At 41.1% G+C, this 20388-nt stretch overlaps 1 protein-coding gene and 1 pseudogene across 5 annotated transcripts in view; one reads left to right on the plus strand and one right to left on the minus strand.

The window, feature by feature from the left end:
- Positions 1 to 20388, minus strand: part of WDFY2 (WD repeat and FYVE domain containing 2) — a 188606-nt gene that overhangs the window by 135815 nt on the left and 32403 nt on the right. The gene's annotated exons all lie outside the window — the stretch shown is intronic.
- On the plus strand, positions 3165 to 3593 carry LOC118146873 (small ribosomal subunit protein eS26 pseudogene; annotated as a pseudogene).

Raw genomic sequence — 20388 nt, forward strand, 5'->3', positions numbered from 1 at the left:
CAAGCAAACCTAATAGACATTTGGAGAACTCTCCACCCCAAATCCACAGAATATACATTCTTATTAGCACCACATCGCACCTACTCTAAAATTGACCACATAATTGGAAGTAAATCACTCCTCAGCAAATGCAAAAGAACGGAAATCATAACAGTGCAATCAAGTTAGAACTCAGAATTCAGAAACTAACTCAGAACCGCACAGCTTCATGGAAACGGAACAGCTGGCTCTTGAATGTTGACTGGATAAACAAGGAAATAAAGGCAGAAATAAAGATGTCCTTCAAAACCAACGAGAACAAAGACACAACATACCAGAATCTCTGGGACACATTTAAAGCAGTCTCTAGAGGAAAATACATAGCAATAAATGCCCACATGAGAAGCAAGGAGAGATCTAAAATCAACACCCTATTGTCAAAATTGAAAGAGCTAGAGGAGCAAGATCAAAAAAACTCTAAACCTAACAGAAGACAAGAAATATCTAAGATCAGAGCAGAACTGAAGGAGATAGACACATTAAAAACCCCTCAAAATATCAATAAATCCAGGAGCTGATTTTTCGAAAAGATCAACAAAATAGACCACTAGCCAGATTAATAAAAAAGAAAAGAGAGAATAACCAAATAGATGCAATAAAAACGAAACTGGGGATATCACCACAGATTCCACAGAAATTCAAGTTATCAGAGATTATTACAAACAACTCTATGCACATAAATTAGTAAACCTGGAAGAAATTGATAAATTCCTGGACACTTGCCTCCTCCCAAGCCTAAACCAGGAAGAAGTCAAAACCTTGAATAGACCAGTTACAAGGTCTGAAGTTGAGGTAGCAATTGAAAGCCCACCACACAAAAAAAGCCCAGGTCCAGATGGGTTCACAGCCGAATTCTACCAGACACACAAAGAGGAACTGTTACTATTCCTTCTGAAACTATTCTAAATAATCCAAAAAGAGGGAATCCTTCCCAAATCATTTTATGAGACCAACATCATCCTGATACCAAAACCCGGCAGAGACCCAACAAGAAAAGAAAACTTCAGGCCAATATCCATGATGAACATAGATGCAAAAATCTTCAATAAAATACTGGCAAGCCGACTGCAACAGCGCATCAAAAAGCTTATCCACCATGATCAAGTAGAATTCACCCCGCGGATGCAAGGCTGGTTCAACATACGCAGTCTATAAACATAATTCACCACATCAACAGAACCAAAACCAAAACCCATATTATCTCAATTGATGCAGAGAAGGCCTGTGACAAAATTCAACAGCCCTTTATGCTAAAAACCCTCAATAAACTCAGTATCGATGTAACGTATCTCAAAATAATAAAAGCTATTTACGACAAACCAACAGCCAATATCATACTGAATGGGCAAAAACTGGAAGCATTCCCTTTGAAATCTGGCACTAGAAAAGGATACTCTCTCTCACCACTCCTATTCAATATAGTACTGGAAGTTCTAGTCAGAGCAATCAGGCAAGAAAAAGAAATAAAGGGTATTCAAATAGGAAAGGAGGAAGCCGAATTGTCTCTATTTGCAGACGACATGATAGTATATCTAGAAGACCCCATCATCTCAGTCCAAAAACTCCTTAAGCTAATAAGCAATTTCAGCAAAGTCTCAGGATACAAAATCAATGTGCAAAAATCACAAGCATTCCTATACACCAATAACAGACTTAAAGAGAGCCAAATCGAGAACGAACTGCCATTCACAATTGCTACAAAGAGAATAAAATACCTAGGAATACAACTAACAAGGAATGTAAAGGACCTCTTCAAGGAAAACTACAAACCACTGCTCAAAGAATTAAGAGAGGACAAAAACAGATGAAGAGAAACATTCCATGCTCATGGTTAGGAAGAATCAATATCATGAAAATGGCCATACTGCCCAAAGTAATTTACAGATTCAATGCTATCCCCATCAAGCTACCAATGACCTTCTTCACAGTACTGGAAAAAACCACCTTAAACTTCATATGGAACCAAAAGAGAGCCCGCATAGCCAAGTCAATTCTAAGTAAAAAGAACAAAGCGGGAGGCATCATACTACTGGACTTCAAACTATACTACAAGGCTACAGTAATCAAAACAGCATGATACTGGTACCAAAACAGAGATATAAACCAATGGAATAGAACAGAAGCCTCAGAGGCAACACAACACATCTACAACCATCTGATCTTTGACAAACCTGACAAAAACAAGCAATGGGGAAAGGATTCCCTGTTTAATAAATGGTGTTGAGAAAACTGGCTAGCCATGTGCAGATAGCAGAAACTGGATCCCTTCCTGACACCTTACACTAAAATTAACTCCAGATGGATTAAAGACTTAAACATAAGACCTGGCACCATAAAAACCCTAGAAGAAAGTCTAGGCAAAACCATTCAGGACATAGGCATAGGCAAGGACTTCATGAACAAAACACCAAAAGCATTGGCAACAAAAGCCAAAATAGACAAATGTTACTGGATAGAAGACTAATCAAACTTCACAGCTTCTGCACAGCAGAAGGTGAACAAGATGACCAATATTATACAGTTCTCAAGTAGCAAAACCAAGACTAGAACACAAAGGCGATCAGACTCAAGTTTAAACTCTTAATCACTCTACTACACATGGGGTGGCAAGTCTACCAGGATCCCTACTTCAGAGCCCACTGACAGCTCCAGAATTGGAGCAGAGGCTGGAGGCCAGGCTAGTGCTGGAGAAGCAGCCATGCTGGAGTTTCGGCCTAGATGCCTAGTCCAGCCAGCTATTCAGAGGAGAGGGAAACTACCCCAGTGGGCCAGGAGCTGCCAAGGCAGACACAAGACACTGTTCCTGAACAAAGACAAAGTTTGCCCTGCAGTTGTTTCCTAGTGTCTACAGCTTCAACCCTACCCCACACAAACTATTAGAACTCCAAGCTGCAGATAAAAAAAATCACAGTAAATATAATTTTTCCCCTATTTTTGCCTGGAATGAAAAGAACTGAATAATGACCTACACAACCTCTGACAAAGCATATTTCAGTTACCAATAATGAACAAATTAGACCTACTTGGCAGATGAGTGAACAGAGAAACTAGCAAACTAGACAGGAGAAAGACCCAGTATTTTAAGTGAAGTGAAAATTTTTAAATAATTAGGGTAACTGCAAGAAACAAAAAAAGTGTGCACACTTTAAAATATGGTTTTGCTACTTTAAAATATGTATTCTCACTCTCTCCAGTCCGTGTCTCAAGATGACAAAGAAAAGAAAGAACGATGGTTGTGCCAAAAAGGGCCTCGCCACGTTCAGCCTATTCGCTGCACTAACCGTGCCCAATGCATGCCCAAAGACAAGGCCATTAAGAAATTTGTCATTCGAAACACAGTGGAGGCCACAGCAGTCAGGGACATTTCTGAAGCGAGCGTCTTTGATGCCTATGTGCTTCCCAAGCTGTCTGTGAAGCTACATTACTGTTTAAGTTGTGCGACTAATAGCAAAGTAGTCAGGAATCGATCTCGTGAAGCCCGAAAGGACCAAACTACCCTACCCCGATTTAGACCTGCAACTGTTGCCCCACGACCCCCACCAAAACCTACATAAGGAGCTGAGTCCTTAAAGACTGAAGACAGACTATTCTCTAGAGAAAAATAAAATGGAGAATGTACTTAAACAATAAATAAAATTTATATTCTCGGTGAGATTTAAACTTTTCTATCTGCATCACTGACACAAAAGTTACTATGAAGAAAGATGAAAAAGGAGCAACAGAACATAGCATATGAAAGTAAAAAGCAAAACAGGTAGGCTTTTAAAGAAGAGATGCACTGAGATGCAGACTGGCTCCTGCAGAAAACCAAATGGGAACCTGAAAGACCTGCTCCACGAAATCTCCCAGAACTCACAAGAAAGCAACGGAAAGTGAAAAATCATGACTGAAACAGATAGCGCCTGAATGACAGAGATCGAGAAGATCAAATCTATGTCTAGCAGGAATTCCAGAAAGAGAAAACAAAACAGAAAAAAGAAATAATATTTAAGTAAAGAAAAAGTAATAAGTAAATAATGGGGGGGAAAAATAACTTAAACTGACTTTTTTAGAATAAAATAATTCATTCAGAGCTTAGCAGAATTAATCACAAAAGAACCATGCTCATCCCAGGAGAGTTTTGGAATGTCAGAGAGTAAAACTGTCCAATAGACATCTGCTCCTCCACCAAGATTAAAAAAATAAAGAGGAACATGAATGAGACAAACATTGGGTTTCTCATCTACCATACTAAGTGTTAAAACACAATGGAGTAAGATTTATAGGACTCTGAAAGGATAAGTCTATGACACAAAAATTCTAAATTTAGATAAATTATCAATACTATAATTATCATTACTAGAAAGTAGAAGAAATAATATATAGAGAAGGACTCAAAAGTATTTTCCGCACTGGGATTTTTTTTTTTTTTTTTTTTTTTGAGACAGAATTTCGCTGTTGTTACCCAGACTGGAGTGCAATGGCACGATCTCGGCTCACCGCAACCTCCTCCTTCTGGGTTCAAGCAATTCTCCTGCCTCAGCCTCCCGAGTAGCTGGGACTACAGGCGCACACCACCATGCCCAGCTAATTTCTGTATTTTTAGTAGAGACGGGGTTTCACCTTGTTGACCAGGATGGTCTCGATCTCTTGACCTCGTGATCCACCCACCTCAGCCTCCCAAAGTGCTAGGATTAAAGGCGTAAGCCACCGCGACTGGCCAAAAGTATATTTCCATTTACCCTATCTGCAGTAATATTCTTAAGGAAGGGAGGATATATAATCAACTGAAAAAATAGAATAAAAAACTCAAGAAAGTAAAAAATAAATAGAAGTATAAGAGAAACAGCAGTGAGCACTAAAGCTAACAAAACTAGAGAGGTCTAGGCCAGCCGCAGTGCCTCACGCCTGTAATCCCAGTACCTTGGGAGGCTGAGATGGGAGGCTGAGAGGGGAGGACTGCTTGAGCCCTGTAGTTTAAAACCAGCCTGGGCAACAGGGCAAGATCCTCGTCTCCACAAGAAATTAAAACAAAACTAGAGGGGTCTAAATAATGTGTCAATGTTGAAATCATAATGCAAACATTCAGTAAGCATGTCTGAAGGAGCGTAATGCAAAAAAAAAAAAAAAGAACAAATATTTCTCATTTCAACAAAATTTAGAAGGTAAGGAGAAGGAAAGAAGAAAATGTACTGACATGACCATATGGCTTAGGGGAACTCCACAGATACTGTTCTAATGATAAACAAGTAAGTTCAAATTTTAAATTACCCAGAAGAACAAAACTTGGACATATAATTTCCAAGTCCCAAGAGAACTGTTTTCCTGCTTTATAATTTTTTTTTTTAAGAGACAGGGTTTGCTTCATCTCCCAGGCTGCAGTACAGTGACACCATCATGGCCCACTGCTGACTAGAATTCCTAATCTCAAGTGATCCTCCTACCTCAGTCTCTCAAGCAGCTGGGACTACAGGCACAAGCCACCACACCCAGCTAATTTTATCATTTTTTGTAGAGATGGGATTTCTCTGTCTTGCCCAGACTGGTCTTGAACTCCTGGGCTCAAGTGATCCTCCCACCTCGGCCTCCCTAAGTGCTGAGAGTACAGGTGTGAGCCACCATGCCCAGCTTGTTTTCTTCCCACAACAAAAAAGAAAAACTTGCCAGGCACGGTGGCTTATGCCTGAAATCCCAGCACTTTGGGAGGCTGAGGCAGGAAGATCACCTGAGGTCAGAAGTTTAAGACCAACCTTGCCAACATAGTGAAACCCTGTCTCTACTAAAAATACAAAAATTAGCCAGGCATAGTGGCACACACCCGTAATCCCAGCTACTTGGGAGGCTGAGGCAGGAGAATCGCTTGAACCCAGGAGGCAGACACTGCAGTGAGCCAAGATCACACCATTGCACTCCTGCCTGGGTGACAAGAGCGAAACACTCCGTCTCAATAAAAAAGAAAATTGAAAAAAAAAAAAAAAAGGAAAACTTGAAAAATTTAAAGAAAAATTTAGGAAAATAATCAGAAAGCATAATAATTTGAAAACATAACACAAAAAGCCAAGGGTTAAGATCAAACATTCAGTAAACGCTAATGGGTTAAATACTCCTATAAAGGAGAAACCCTTATAAACTGGATGAAAGAGCAAAATATCACCCATTCTTCTGGGTAATTAAATGAGGCAACGTGTGCTAAAGTGCCACACATACAGTTATTCAAAAAGTATGCAAAAATAAAGAAATAATGTTGCACATTGTGGTGACCCAAATATTAAAAAAAAAAAAGGAAGGAAACTCTACCAGTTTAAAACACACACACAGAAAATCACTAAAATAAGAATTTTTAAGTTTTATGATGAGCTGACAGGAAAATAAGTCATCAGAAATTTTAAAAAAGTATATAATCTATGACTCAGAAATTCCACTTGCAGAAATTTACTCTACATTCACGTGCTGTAAAAGTAAGAAATCAAACATGGGAATAAATAAGAAATTCAAGACAGTTTTCTCAGTTTAAGAAGATTTGGGCTGCAAATAACAATACCCAACTTCAGTGATTTAAACAAAAAGGGTCTGACTTAAACAAAGGACTAGAAGTTAGTTCCAGGCTGATTCAGTAACTCAATGTCTTGAATAGCTAAGGCTCCATATTTCTACTCTTTCATTATCAGTGTGCTAGAGACATTATGTTAAGTGAACACAAGGTTTATAAGACTGTAAATAAAATGATTTTAACTATACTAAGATCAATGAAAAAAAAGTTAGGAAACATGTTAATGGTGGTTGCTCCTAGATTGTGGGATCATGAGTGGTTTCATGCCTCCTGCTTATACTGTTTCTGTACTTTCCATATTTTTCAGATGTAACACATGTATTGACCAAAAAGAAAAAAAAACAAAGAACAAAAAAATCAAAGAACTAAAGAGAAATGTTACTGAAGAAAACAAAAAGGCTCAATTACCCCTTGGCCACAACGACATAGGTACTTTCTCTGTGTTTTCCAATTAGAATTCTTTCAAGTTGATTTGTTGTATGAGGTTTTGAAATTCTCCATCACACACACAGTTTTGTATAAAAAGGAAGCTCATGATGTTAAAGATCATCCTCCATGTAGAGTGCAATGCTTGTATAGAACAGTTCACAGAGCTTTTCACACACCTTTATTTGATTTACATTACTGAATACAACCCTTATAAAGAAAATAAAAATAGACCATTTTGTAATGAAGAACCTTTTCCAAAGTCATATTAAACTGAGAAAATCAAAATCAGCTCAAATAACATCCTCTTTTCATATACCATACTTCACAAACATAATATTAAAACAAATCCATGGTTATATCAATTTCCAAGGACTTAAAATTCTTTTAGGTATCTAATTAATACCAGTAACCATCTGCATTCCTAAGTCTACTGTAATCTATGGACATGAACATTTAGAGACCAAGGCAGGCTAGGAGAAACCTACACTATCCATTTGGTGTGCTTCATGGTCTTCCTCTCTTAGCCTTCCTCACTGAAGACAGAAAACAGCTTGAGAGACTTTCCACATGAGGAATATCACTTTTCCCTTAGTTGATAGGCATTTTCCAAGACTATCTTCTCCATAGCTTAAAACTAAAAATGTGGGTCTCAGAATTTCAATTTCAAAATTGAAGGGGACCTGAGAAATAATCTAATCAAACTCTTCATTTCCCACACAAGGAAACTGTCAATATACAGTTTTAAACCATCAGAATGGATCACAGAAACAGAAAGTCCCACAGAGCATACAAATATGTCTTTAGAAGAGGTCTAAACCCTGGAAGAATTTAGTCTGCTGGTCAATCTTAAAGTTATGACACTATTTTTAAAATGCTGGTCAATGGGTTTCTAAAGCCCTTTTTAAGACATTGAAATTCTACCTGTTAGAAAATCTCATTTAGTTAAACATGACTTGCAGAGTAAAGCAGCTCATTGGCATCTGTGATGCATCAAGGGCTCATTAGCTCAACCTGCCTTTTCTCCTTTGATGGCAGCTGCCCCTGCGGCCGTCTGGAGGGGTCACTGGGAAGATGCCCGCTGCAGCAGAGGAGGTGCCACCAGGAATACTCGCTCTGTGGGGCCAACCAGAGCAGGGAACAACAGCCTACCCCTGTGCAGTTGGCGGTAAGGAAACTCCGTACTCCCAGGTGCAGCTGCAGCCACCCAGGTGAAGCTCCAGACCCAGGCATCCCTGCACTCTCACGGGCCTGGGAAGCCCTCATGTCCACACAGGCTCAAAAGGGCCCTGACCTCTCCCAGCTCTGGCATCCGCTCTGATTTCAAAACAAAGTTGAAGCCAAGCCTGGGCACTGCCGTGAAATGGCCGGGTGTACATGCACTTGGGGCAGCACTGACACATCAGCACCCCCAACGCCGCCTGGGCCCCCTCTGAAACTTTAGGCACTGGAAAGGAACCCAGTGGGGGCTGAGGGCGGCTCAGCTCAGCCCTGCAGGTACCTCTCAGCATGAACAGCCTGGGTGCCATGGACAGCATGTTGATGCCAGGAAGTGGACAGGTTCCTGGGCAGAAAGGGGCAGGTCCCCAGTGAAACCCCACCTTCAAGCCAGGGATGGCCTGAAGCCTGGGGGCCAGGCTGCCAGTTCTAGGTGGAGTCCGGCCCAGAGTGAGAACTTATGGTGCTTTTTCTGGGTCTGCCCATTGCTGCCCATGGACCAATCAGCATGTACTTCCTCCTCTCTGAAGCCCATAAAACCCCCCTGGACTCAGGCAGGTAACTGGGCGACCTGCCTGTGGAGAGGAGCTACCCACTGTAGGTCTTCTCTGCTGTGAGCTAAGCAGATGACGCACTGACCTTAAAGTGGAGACCTACCTACTGCAGGTCTCCTCTGAGCTGTTCTGTTGCATAAAGTACCTCTTCACCTTGCTCACCCTCTTCTGTTCCATAAAGCACCTCTTCACCTTGCTCACCATCCACTTGTCCACATACCTCATTCTTTCTGAACATGAGACAAGAACTACCGACCCAGACAGTGGAGGGAGGGGAGCACACCTGTAATCTCAGCATTTTGGGAGGTCGAGGCAGATGGATCACCCGAGGCTAGGAGTTGGAGACTATCCCGGCCGGTGTGGTAAAACCCCGTCTCTACTAAAAATACACACACACACACACACACACACACACTTAGCCAGGCATGGTGGCAAGCACCTGTAATCCCAGCTATTTGGGAGGCTGAGGCAGGAGAATTGCTTGAACCCAGGAGGTGGAGGTTATAGTGGGCCAAGATCATGCCACTGCACTCCAGCCCCGGCAACAAGAGCGAGCCTCCGTCTCAAAAAATTAAAAATAAGAACTACGGACCAGTCAAATGGCGAGCCTGAAAAAGCTGCAACACTAACAGGGCTGAAACATGCCCCGCCCCGCACCCCTCCTTCCCCCTCCACCGGCTCACCACATTGACAGCAACAAGGGGAGAAGAGCTGCAGCCCTTCTGGGATCTCAAACCTAAGAGCTCCTCAAGAAGTCATGGCTGTGATATCCTCTCTGAGGCTCTGGAGTTCCTGGCGTCTCCAAGCTTCCAGGTGCCACCATATTACCCTCCTCTGGACACAGGGGCCTGCAACAGAAGCTGCATGCAGTACACCTGGTCCAGCCGCAGCCTGGGATGGAGCTGGCACCTGTAGCTGCCCGCCCTCCACAGCAGCCAGCATCCTAGCTGTGCGCAGTGGCTGGACCCCATACCCGCTGGCTCACACCCTCCTTACCACTGTGCATCAGGTTCACCCTTGGCAGGTGTGGGATCTGGGCCAGCACCACAAGCCAAGCATAGCTTGCCAGGCCGAATAGGTGGAATGAACCCAGCAGGTGTAAGCAATACTCAGGCAGAAGGCGCCGCTGGTCAGAGGTTTCTGGCTGGTAAAGCAACACCCCAAGGATCCCATGACACTTCTCCAAGGAATGAAAATTAATCTCTGCCTTTTTGTATTATTGTGGTTGTCTTTAGTAATGTGCTATGAAACACTGAAGAGAGGAATTTATAAACAACAAATAGTAAACAAAAAACATACTAAAATAAAAATTTGTATTAGTACACCCTTTTAGCTCCATTTAGCCCCTGCCACATTAATCACATAACTTATTAAGTATAATACATTTGATATACAAAGTTGAACAAAGTATAAATACCTGTTAATCATCCATTAAAATGTATGGAGTAAACCTCACTGGTGGAGAAAGAGAAAGGAGCTATTACTGAGCCTTGTGCAATGGAAGGTGCTTCCTATATTTTGTGTATGTTCCTGTATTTTTCTGTATGTTGGTATGATGCTTAGAACACACCTCTAGTAAGCAGATATTTTAAAACCCTCTTTTATAGAGAAGTAAATGGAGGCTTAAGGAAGCTAAGTTGTGCAGGCCTCACAGATAGCAGGAAGAGATACTGGAATTTCAACCAGACCAGTCTCACTCCAAGCCCTGTCTGTCTTCTTTCTACTGTACAAATGCTGCCTCAAGTATTTGTAGAAATGGAAAGAAACTCAGATCTTATTGTTGAAGAATGTATGTTCTAAAGACAAACTTGGGTCTCATTCCCGCACTTATTTAAGAGTTCAGAATTTCAAGTGAAATCTGAAATATTCTTTTCCCTTCAGCATCTGTCCTCCCTCAGATCTGTGCTGTCAGGCCACTGGTGTGCCAGCAGGCTATGCTTGGCTGCCGGGGCGCTCTGGGGCACCCAACTATGACCAAAGAGTGCATGAAAAATTGTTATCTGGGCTTATTTATAAATATATAAACAATGCATGACAACATTAAAACAAACAGGAGGAACTCACTGGAATGCTAAGTATATGAAATGCTGCATCAGGTGAAAAATTCCCTCCATTGCTATCAGTTTCCTTTTCGAAGTCCTGGCTGTGCCTCATCCCTGCCCTGTCAGCATTCTGCCCTCAGCCAATGTTGGCAGTGCTCTGAACTGGCTAATCTTGGCTGAATTCCACAGGATTTCAGTTGGCCTCAGTAATATTTTTGCTAAGTTCTCAAGTTCAGAGATACTAACTCTATACATGACTGCCACCTTTGTATTGAATTTCTGAAACCCTTTGAACTGAGGAGTATTTTTAATGAACTCTTAAAAGAATGGGTACCAAATTTTAGTGATAGTTGCCTTGGGATGGGGAGAAGCAAAGCTAACTATCAGTTTGTTTTTTAAAGGCTATACTACTTTTAAGATCAAACAGATTTGCCTTTTCTCTTTTATTACTAGTTAAGGCTAAAGGATAGCTACATTCCTTCCTGCTTTAAAACAGAACAATCTAAAACTAGTGAATAGGAGCTTTACACTACAAACATTTACACACACAAATGCCATGCACATGCACTCTTAAGTGAGGAGGAAGCCATGCAGATATTAGAAATGTGTGTGGCTTAAGTGCTGCCCAATCAGATATACTTGACCAGAAATACCAAGCCAAGTCTGAATTATGAAACAACTATGAAAGTATATCCAGACCTCATCACCTCTCCCCACCCCAGCCATCATTAGATCACCTTTGTCACAGCCACTCGTACATTCCTTACTGCAATGTCCTCCTAACTGGTCCTCCAGCCTCTGGCCTCATCCATCCCACCCTGCACCTAGTTGGCTGTCATACAACAGTCAGTTGATACTATTAAAATGAGTGAAATCTTGATCTTGATCTGCTCAAAACTCTGCAGTGGCTCCCCATTTTACTAGAGCAAAAGACTAAATCTTCACAGTGGTTCTACAACAGTTTCTGTCTTGTCATCCCCCTAATCTTGCCTCCTATATTCTCCTCCTGTCTCTCACTTCCTCCCAGACACACTGGCCTGCTGAAGACCAGAGATGTTCCTGCCTTTGCACTGGCTGTTCCCTCAGCCAAGAAGACTCATGTCCAGACAGCTCCACAGCAAAACCCATACCTCCTTCAGATTTTTGCTCAAATGTTTCCTTGGCGAGAGCTGCCCAAGCCATTCATTTTTTAAAAGTAGAAACTTCACCTCCTCTCTGACTCAGACCTACATTCTCAGACTTTTACACCTGCTCTGTATTTGTGTCCACAGTGCTTATCACTTTCTAACATATTCTTATCAATCATTATCATTGTTCATTATGTATTTTCCCCCCCAACAACATAAGCTCCATGGTGGCAGGGATCTCTGTTCGTTTACTAATATTAGCCCCTGCCTAGAATAGTGCCTGGTGCAGAGTCAGGGGCTCAACTAACAGTTGTTGAACACATGCTGAATTAAAGTAAAACTAGGAGAGTGAACGTGGCCTGATAATACAGTCATATCAAGAACCCAACACACAAGACTCTTTCCACTTCCAGCAATGAATAGAACAGGAAAAAGCAAATCGGGGTGGAAAAGGTGGAGGAGCAACGGCTCATACCAGTTCTTGGGGACAGAGCTATAAATAATCAGGTAAAGCCTGAGACACAGGGTTTGAATACATCGAATCAAATCTGAACTCCTGCTTTCAGCAAGTTCTGACTCTATCAGAACAGTAATCTGTCCAAACTGCTCCAAGAAAAGTGTATGCCTTGAGTCGCCTCTGACTAAATGAATCAATTTCACTGTATACAGGTTTCTCCCAACCTGGTCCTTTCTCTAATTTGTCATCCTTTATTATCTCAAAATAGGGGTCATTCACTTCCAAGACAGCTCTTTAAACGAATGCTGAGCAAAAGTGGGAACACAGTCTAGTTATGTTTCTTTATTCTGCCTCTTTGTTTTAAAAGCTTGGTGTGCACGGCAGGGATGGTGTGGAAATAATGAAGGAATAACTGCTATAGAAAAAAAAGGGGCCTATCCCTTTAATTAAAAAAAAAACAAAAAAAAAACTGCCTTTAAAAGTTGCCTGTTGTAGAAAGACAGAAATGATCAAAAGATTGGAAGGACAGGAACAACAGAATAACCAAAATTTCTCATGGGAATGAGAAAAAGTTGGAAACCAGGTAGCTTCCCAATGTTCACAGGATGTACATTCTGACGTCTGGTACAGTGGAGAGATGGGTGGTACTAACAAGATTAAACCACAATCATCATTGAGAGGCTACTTGTAAGAAACACAACACAAATAATCAACAAATATAACCAAGGAAAATCACAGGTGGTTATTAAAGAATTGAGATTTTTTTTTTAATGAAACTCTTACTTTAGGCAATAATCCAGGACCTTGAATTAACTCACTGAATCCTCACGACACAACAAATTCAAATATTGAAAGGCCGGGTGCTGTAGCTAACACCTGTAATCACAGCACTTTGGGAGGCTGAGGTCAGGAATTCGAGACCAGCCTGACCAACATGAAGAAATCCTGTCTCTACTAAAACTACAAAATTAGCCAGGCGTGGTGGTGCATGCCTATAATCCCAGCTACTCGGGAGGCTGAGGTAGGAGAATCGCTTGAACCCGGGAGACGGAGGTTGTCATGAGCTGAGATTACGCCACTGCACTCCAACGTGGACAACAAGAGGACAACTCCATCTAAAAAAATTTTTTTGATTCATGTATCATCTTTAGAAATACAAATATTACAAAGCTTAGCACTGTTGGCGTATGGCTTCCTGCAGCAATCACAGCACAAATGTGCTTCAGGTTAATCCTGTGCTTTACTGAAAAGAGAACTAATAATGACCTCCAATTTCAGTGCCTTTTTATCAACCCAAAATATAATGTTGAAGATGAAGTTATATAATCCATCTTTTCCAACTCCCTTCTCTCTGATACACACATACCCATCTTTCTACATCAAGCTAAATTGAGCAAAAATATTTTTTAAAATTAAGAAAAAAAGACAGAGGTGTGATTTTTAATTGAGTTAAAGGCAGAAAATCCCACTGCAATAAATGGGGAAACAGGGGCTATTTCTTTTAATACTTCAGTTCTTTTTTTTTTTAACCTTCCACCCAAGTTTAAGAGTCATTAATATGACATGGCTGTTCCAGAACCAGTGTACTCTTAACTGTATTTTTTTCTGATGGTGACTGCCATTTAGGTCTGAGGGAACCCAAAAGGACAAATCTGGACAGGATCACATTGCATTCTTTAAAACTTTCAGAGAGCTGAGGCAGCCACCACTTTATTATTTGCAACTTTATTTAGGATATGAAGTCCATAAGAACCTTCAATTCAAAATAGTCTCAACTGCATCAAGATCTGCTTTCCCAGGTAATTGATGCACCTTTAATTTCTCTAGATTTAATGAAGAGAATATTTCTTTCTTTTTTTGTTTTTTGATATGAAGTTTTGCTCATGTCACCCAGGCTGTAATACAGTGGTGTGATCCTGGTTCACTGCAACCTCTGTCTCCTGGGTTCAACCGATTCTCCTGCCTCAGCCTCCCAAATAGCTGGGATTACAGGTGCCCTCCACTACGCCCAGCTAATTTTTGTAATTTTAGTAGAGACAGGGTTTCACCATGTTAGCCAGGCTGGTCTCGAACTCCTAACATCCGGTAATCTGCTCCCCTCGGCCTCTCGAAGTGCTGGGATTACAGGTGTGAGCCACCACGTCCAGCCAAGAGTATTTTCAAAAGCTATTAATATACTTGTTCTGCACACAACCACTTCCAATGTATTAAAAGTATGCATTTGTGTAAGTAAGGCTTGTGCAACAGCAGAAACGCAGGATGGGGAAAGAGAGGGGAGGACAGAGTGTTTACCTCAGGCTTTATTCAGAGAAAATGTTTCTTCTAAATTCCTTTCACATCAATAAACATATTAAAAACAACAGGACTTGATGGCAGAGTTTTATATATTGTGTGTAAGGGCAGTTCTATTCTGACAGGATGAGGACAGAGGGAAACCTGGCACAGAGGAAAATGGGAGAGGGAAGGAGAGCCAGAGGCAGAAGAAGTGGATGAGATGAGTACATCCAACTTCCCTCTCAGAAGGAAGGAGTCCTCACTGGGTGAGAGAAATATCGACATGCAAGGGCTTCTGCCACACTTCCTATTTAGGATTCTGGGGAAAGGCTGCCTCACAGACCATACCACACCATCCCCAGCTCAGCTACATCAAAGGAAACTCAGTGCTACAGCAAAGTCAGACAGAACAATGGCTGGAGTGTATCCTTCCTCTGTGGGCCTGACTTGTTTACACAGACGCAGAAAAATCCTGTCTGGATAGAGGTGGATGGGAGGGAGCAGATGCAGATGGGCTGGGATGGGTTGAGAGTCCACAGTGGTACAGGAGAGATAATGCCACTTCAAAGGCTACAGGGTACCACTGGGGCAAGAGCAGGATAAAGGATAAGACAGAGACCCAGAGGGGAATCATGCCATAAGAGATAAAGTAGAGCCCACCGGGAGCACCACCAGACATCACCAAGCAAAGACAGGCAAGGATGTGCCAGAGTCTTCAACAGAGGACACCAGGATGCCGTCCTCAGCCATCTCCGGTCCAGGCAACAGGCCAGAGCAGCTGTTCCATGGCAGAGCCAAAAAGGACCCAGAGGTCACTCCATGGGGGTCTATGGATTCCATCTACCCACACAGTCTCCCAAACCACCCACCCCACACCCAGATGCCATCTTAGTGAGGAAATATGAGAAGCACAACATTTTACATTTTTTTTTTTTTTTTGAGACAGAGTTTCGCTCTTGTTACCCAGGCTGGAGTGCAATGGCACAATCTCGGCTCACCACAACCTCCGCCTCCTGGGTTCAGGCAATTCTCCTGCCTCAGCCTCCTGAGTAGCTGGGATTACAGGCACATGCCACCATGCCCAGCTAAGTTTTTGTATTTTTAGTAGAGACGGAGTTTCACCGTGTTGACCAGGATGGTCTCGATCTCTTGACCTCGTGATTCACCCGCCTCGGCCTCCCAAAGTGCTGGGATTACAGGCTTGAGCCACCGCGCCTGGCCACATTTTACATTTTTTAAAAGGAACATTTATCTAAAAGGCATTAAATTTTTGCATCAGACTAATTTTACGGGACTGAACCAGATTTGGGCACTGCCTCTTCTCCTGTATTTCTGTACTGGCAAGAAGCTTGTAAGGAACATCAGCCCAGATTATTAGAAAAGAAAGACTATTAAATGAAGTTTGATCTAAAGCTGCTTCCATACATATTTTAAGTTAGGCCTAAAGGTTTCTCCATATATAGGGAACTATAACCTAACCTGATGTGTAAATAGACTATAACCTATTCTTGTAACAAGTAGGCAAGTCTCAGCCAACCATAGACAGCCAACTATGCTATATTGGCTCAAATAGGGCAAACACCCAACTGTAACCAATCCAGCTGTTTCTGTACCCCACTTCTGTTTCTATCCATCATTTTTTCTGTCCGTAAATGTTATGTGACCATGTGGCAGCTCTGGAGTCATTCTGAACCTATTCTGGTTAAGAGGACTGCCCAATTCATGAATAATTCCTTGCTCAATCAAGCTCTGTTTAATTTGTCTAAAGTTTTTCTTTTAACAGGACTTATTCTCTTTGCCTGCATGCTCCATAAATAACCATTATTTGTTCTGACCCTTATTTTAATTGCTCACAGTATGATACAGAATGAAGAAAATAGTTCCCAGTTGTATTTGAAAACCTAGTTTTCATTATCTAAATTTAAATAGGGGATACAAATACCTTCTGATATCTTCTGGAGATTTTTTTTGGAGATGGGTGTCTGGCTCTATTGCCCAGGCTAGAGTGTAGTGGTGTGATCACAGCCCACTGCAGCCTCGATCTTCTTGCCTTGCTGGGACCACAGACGTGCACCACCATGCCTGGCTAATTTTGTTGTTGTTGTTGTTGTTGTATTTTTTGTTGCAGACAGGGTCTTACTATGTTGCCCAAGCTGGTCTCAAACTCCTGGGCTCAAGCAATCCACACGCCTCAACCTCCCAAAGTGTTAGGATTACAGACATGAGCCACCATGTGCAGCCTCAAGTTCTTTCTTTGCCTGTTTTTGAAGATGGAGGAAGTAGGTCTTGTGAAGAATGACAGAAAAGACATAGATGTGAGAGAAAATCAAAGAAAGTGAGGCACACAATTTGCTTTTCCTACTTAGAGCTCTGTAGCTCACCATTAGAGTAACAGCATTTTTAGAGCAGCAAAGGGGATCACAGTTTTGGTTCGTTTCCCTAGCCTTACCAAAGGTGGATGAGCTGCAGCAGTCTTGTGATTGCTGCTTGATGAAAGGTATGTGGTACTGCCTATTCTCTCTTCAACACACCCTCCTCCACTACTCATAATGGCAAAAGGCAGGGAGGAGGACTGTAAGCCTTAATTGTTTTTCACTGGCCGACCTCCCATCTTCTAGAACTGAAATGTTCTATGTTCAGGGAAATTCCCAGCAATGATCTGTGAGAATGTGAGTTAAGTTAGCCACAGGCTGTGATGCAACACAATAGCAATGAGGGTTTGGGGCAGTGTCATGAATGACAAGAAGAGGTAGGCTCACCTTATACAAGTCAGACAAGCTTCACTATACTCTTTATAAATTAGGAAACCCTTTAACATTCACTAATCATTTTCAAGATTCATTATTTCTATATCATAAAGTTCTCCAGATTGGGGACCAGGTTGTGTAATTGATTCTACGTCCACTCATTTGTCCAATTATTCATCCATATACACAGGCATTCATTAACTAATTTTATTGATAACACACTGTGGATACACAGAACAAGATACAATTTCTGCATCCAACAGGCTCAGAAGCTAGCGGAGAAAGACAAAGCACCAAACTATCAATTCTCCATTTATTATCAATATCATTGATAGTAGTATGAGAAGTGAAGCCATCTGTGAGCCTGAAGCAAATTTCTAACAAGGTATATAATAACATGATGCTGGCACATAGTCAGTGCTCAGAAAAATGCTAAATCTCTTTCCTGTCCTCAAAGAAGTGTCGATACTAATACACTTCAGGAAGTGCTGCCAAAATAGAGGACTAACGACAGGGGGCCTGAGGATAATTACATAAAATTCTGTTGAATTAATAGAGTGCCTGTCACTTGTACTTAACAGTTATCTCAAATTTGGGCATTAACATATATGTCTACATCAAAAAAGGTGTGATGGCTCTCTTAACTAGATGTTGGTATCTATAGTTAGACCAAGGCTGCTGAATAATGATGGGTGAAATTAATAGTAAATAGAAACAAATGGGCAGCTTTATCTTTTATAAACAAATTTCTTTAAATATGGCAATGACTTAACTTTTTGTGGTCAATGGTAGAGAAGAAAAATAAAACCAATAAATCAAACAAGTATGAAAAATTGAAGGCCTAGAAACTTAGCCTGCATCTCAAATAAACTAGGCTGTGGACATATGACTTGAGTTCTTGAGATTCAACTCACCATTTTATTAAAGTGTCAGGAGGAATTTTCCACGTCCTCCTAGATTGCAGAAGAAAGGTTTCTCTGTCTTATAGATGTTCCACTCTAAGGAATCTGAAGGCCTGCAAAATCTGCTCATTTATGGGAAAACAGAATGAAACCTATAGTCAAGAGTTGAGTCCTTGAGGACAGTAAGGATCAAAAGACAGAGAATTATGGGGGAAAAGAAGATCAGAGAGGAAAGAATAACTTTATGATGTCCAGATGAGGACAACTTTGTACTGAACAATGAGCATCGTAACAAGTAAAGAATTCTCACTTGAACCCAGGAGGCGGAGGTTGCAGTGAGCCGAGATTGTACCACTGTACCACAGAGCAAGACTCCGTCTCAAAAAAAAAGAATTCTGCACTTGGACTTCATATATAAAGGATCTAGAAAGATTTCCTTTCTCGTAATGGAATGAACCTTCCCACTCAGTGAAACCTAGAAGTAGAGCTAAGGAGTTACAGCTGTTAAACACATCTGATAGCTGACAGAAATAGGAATTCATTTATTAAATAGATTAAGTTAGAGTTCTGTTAGGTTAACACTAGGAGTTTTTCATAAGCACACTAAAAGTTCCACAGAAATTTCCTTTATAAAATTGGAATAAACGTGTTTGAGAAGTGAGGAAGATTTTGAAAAAATTTAAGAAAAGTTTTCACAAAATCTCACCTAATTATATACAAATCATTTTATCTTTCACAGGTTTATCACAGTGACATGAACTCAACAAATATCTTTTGATTTAATAAATAGAAAAACATTTCTTATGTATTTCTTAAGAAATCCTTCTAGCTTGGTGTAAGTTACTGTAGCTATAAAAATAAAACACTTAAAACTATGTGCCAGGCACTATTCTAAAAGCTTTACATACGGTAACTCATCTCATAGTACCCTGCCAAAGCATCACCAAATATTCTGATTCTCCTCCTCCTAAGAACATGATAGGATGGCACTTTCTAGCCTCCTTAAATTTAGCCATGATCATGCTACTTACTTTGATGAAGAGTAAGTGGAAGAAAGTCATGTCACTTCTGGGTGACGTAAGTCTTTAAAAGCCAGTGCAGGATCTGCCAAATCTCCTCCCCTAGCATGGTAGATGGCAATGCTCAGGTTGGTAGAGCCTCAGTTAGCCTATCAGCTCAATTAGCAGAGACCCACAGAACTATCAAGAGTCAGGAACCATGAGTGGGAAATAAATCTTCAGGGTATAAGCCTCTGGGATTTGGGAGTTATCTGTTATTGCAATTTAACCTAGCCTATCCAAACTGATGCAGAAGAGTACTAGATCGTTGGAAAAAAGAAGATAGAGTTTCTTTTCTAATATTCTGTAATTTAGATTGTTTATTATTCCAAACTTTTTCCCTGCCATATCATTTGCTCCCCAAACTGTCCCAGAAAACAAGTCATAAAAATTGCTATCTGAATTTTTGCATTATGAGAATCATGAATTTATGCAGTCTCTTACTTATTTATTTACATTGAGACAGGGTCTTGTTCTGTTGCCCAGACTGGAGCACAGTGACACAATCACAATTCACTACAGCCTTGACTTCCTGGGTTCAAGCAATCCTACCACCTCAGTCTCCCCAGTAGCTGGGACTAGGAGCATGCACCACTGCACTCAGCTAATGTTTTTGTAAAGACAAAGTCTCACTCTGCTGATTAATCTGGTCTTGAACTTCCAGGCTCAAGTGATCCTCCTGCCTGGCCTCCCAAAGAGCTGGGATTACAGGCAAAAGCAACCACATGTGGCCTGTCATTTTATTTTTTTAAATATTCTCCTTTTCAGAAATTTACTACTGGTTAAAAAATAGAAATCCATCCTTGCAAAACACACATACAGAATAACTCACCTTAGCAAAAAATTCAAACTCCTAAGTATAAAAAGTAAAAATAACCAAACCTCTTACCTTGATTTCTTTATATGCATACCTAGATTTATTTTTTAAGAGAGACACGGTGTCACAGAAAGTGTTTACCTATTACTTTGCAAAGTCCTTACTTAACAGCTTTCCAGTTAACAATTGTATTATATG

The sequence above is a fragment of the Callithrix jacchus genome, chromosome 1 (assembly GCF_049354715.1).
Source record: "Callithrix jacchus isolate 240 chromosome 1, calJac240_pri, whole genome shotgun sequence".
NCBI classification, from domain to species: Eukaryota; Metazoa; Chordata; class Mammalia; order Primates; family Cebidae; genus Callithrix; species Callithrix jacchus.